The sequence below is a fragment of the Ailuropoda melanoleuca genome, chromosome 5, assembly GCF_002007445.2.
Source record: "Ailuropoda melanoleuca isolate Jingjing chromosome 5, ASM200744v2, whole genome shotgun sequence".
In the NCBI taxonomy this organism is placed as follows: domain Eukaryota; kingdom Metazoa; phylum Chordata; class Mammalia; order Carnivora; family Ursidae; genus Ailuropoda; species Ailuropoda melanoleuca.
In genome coordinates, this window is record NC_048222.1 from 99,033,538 (window position 1) to 99,035,854 (window position 2,317).

Here is a 2,317-nt window from a genome sequence, read left to right on the forward strand (position 1 = left end):
GTGTTCCCTTATGGAGTTTGTAAAGCAAGTCACCATTCTGGCTCCTTAAAAGGACTATGAAAGCAACTGACCTCACAACACACAGTGCAATGGTTGATGATAGCAATGTAGGACATTTATATCTACCAAAAAATGAGAAATGAAGTAAATTCGGTCATATTTCTCCATATGCCCAAAGCACTTAATGATTGTAGATTTGGAATATCGAAAATGTTACTCATTTTAGCTAAAAAAGAAGTTATTTCTACTTTACTACATTTGTACTTAGTTGACATATAAACCGAGCAAAGATGTTCTTGTTTGATAAAAACAGCCAGGTTTGTGTGTGAATAAACTTAAATATACTTTTTGATTTCTCGCTATTCAGGTAAAAAAAAAATAAAGATCTTTGCCTTTTGTAAGAACATGTTTTATGTATGATTGAAGTTTTTACAACACTCTGAGAAAGCCATCCGATGTTAGATTTAAAAATAAAATCAAAAGCATTTTCCGACATAGTACACATGAAAAATTGGAAACTCCAATATCTTCAATAGAAGTTGTAGAAAGTGTATGTCTCCTTGGAGTTTGACACCCACTTAACACAGCAGAAAATAAGGTACTATACTGTAAACAAAAAAGTACAGTAAAGGACAGTTGTAAATTTACATAAGAATAGTTCATAAACATTTTGGTCTTTCCATAACAGTTTTTATATAAAATGAATAAAAAAACCCTTAGACAGCTGTCACCACTCTTGTTTGACCACTTTTCACTTATATGCACACAGACATATTTATATAGCAATATATTGATGCACCGTTACATGGATATTAAACTATGATTACTGCTTTGTAACTGAGATGTGCATTATCCAATCAATATTATCCATAGTTGAAATACTCTTACATTATGTATTCTTGTCATGTTGTATCTATAAAAACATGAAAATATAACTTTACATTATTTCAATTATTTACATTAGTTCAAGCTTGACAGAGAAAAATTGATAAGCTACAATTTTTAGAAGAGTAGGCCCAGAGGTACAATAAATAGCATCGATTGTATAATCTTTTTCATTTTTAAAAACTCATTTTAAGTACAATATGGAAACAATTAGTCTGCAATTTGGTCACTCTAGCATTTACTATTAAAACTTAAAATGCACCTCCAACATTCCGGATGAGGAGAAATGCACTGAAATAATATTCTGTTATCTTGGGATCTGTGATCAGGGACGGTTAAATTTGGCGAAGGACACCATGATACTACACACCACCCTGTTCCATGGAAGGGGCTGTTGTTTAATCCTACATTCTCTTTCCCTTCTGTGAAACATAATCAATAAAATTCTTTTCATGGCACTTGGTAAAATACCAAGTGCTACACAAAAGCTTACTTGCAGAAATTATGAGAATAAAAAATTTTAAAAATGACTACTGGATGTTAGCGGTTGTTTAAAACCTTACATTAAGTTTATTTTAGGGGGCTTCAAGAGAAATAAATGGCCTTTTATGAAGGGAAAGAGAGTTCCTTTAAATTTTTTAACTAGAGAAATATAAGCTCTTTAGTCAAAAGTTACAGAAATGTGATGTTTTTATCCCCAACTGGGCATATTAAAAGAGCCATTCCACCTGAGGAATAAGTATAGATACAATATGTTGGAGTTGTTTTTATTGATGGCAATGGGAAGAAACTATACTGCAGGTGACTCAAAAGTGCTTAAACTATCCCTAATATATAAGGCTTATGACAGCTCTTGTAATCTGGAAAACAAAAAAGTTAGATTAAGTTTATGGAATTTGATCCATGGGCAACTATTTAAAAAGCTGCTTTCTAGGCATTCCTAACTTCATTTGCAACTAATACTTCTCTTCTGCAAGCTCAAACATTTTAAAATGGAACCTCACGTATTCTGCTACTTGTTTTTTAATATTAGCTTTTTAAATCTATTAGCATTTATCTACATAGATTAAATGCTTTATGTTAAATATTTCTTTACATATAGTAAGACATACTAAGGACAGATTCAGATATTGTTTTGGGACAAGTTTCTACTCTAGAAACCGCCTGGCCTTCTGAAAAGGGGCAATTTTCTCTGGGAACCTAGCAATTTGATAACGTCTTTAAACTCATTTGATTTATGACCAAACTGTAGCTAAGCAAAATCAATTGGACCACTTGCAAATAAAACAATAGAAAAATGTTTATTTCAAATGTCAAGCATTGCCAAGTAATTTTATATTAACACCAAATGTTAAAGAATAGGATACATTAAAGTTTTAATAACAATATTAAATTACAAGATTGGAATCTTCTCTTTGTTTTCTTTCCTTAG

The 2,317-nt window shown here is 31.3% G+C and overlaps 1 protein-coding gene across 3 annotated transcripts in view; it reads right to left on the minus strand.

The window, feature by feature from the left end:
- Positions 1 to 389: 389 nt before the first annotated feature.
- The window catches only part of GRIA2 (glutamate ionotropic receptor AMPA type subunit 2), a 167,634-nt gene continuing 165,706 nt past the window's right edge, over positions 390 to 2,317 (minus strand). For all 3 annotated transcript variants that reach the window (XM_034661467.1, XM_034661465.1, XM_034661464.1), the window contains one exon: positions 390 to 2,317. This exon is cut by the window's right edge and continues 705 nt beyond it. The gene's annotated coding sequence lies outside the window, so the exon portion shown is untranslated.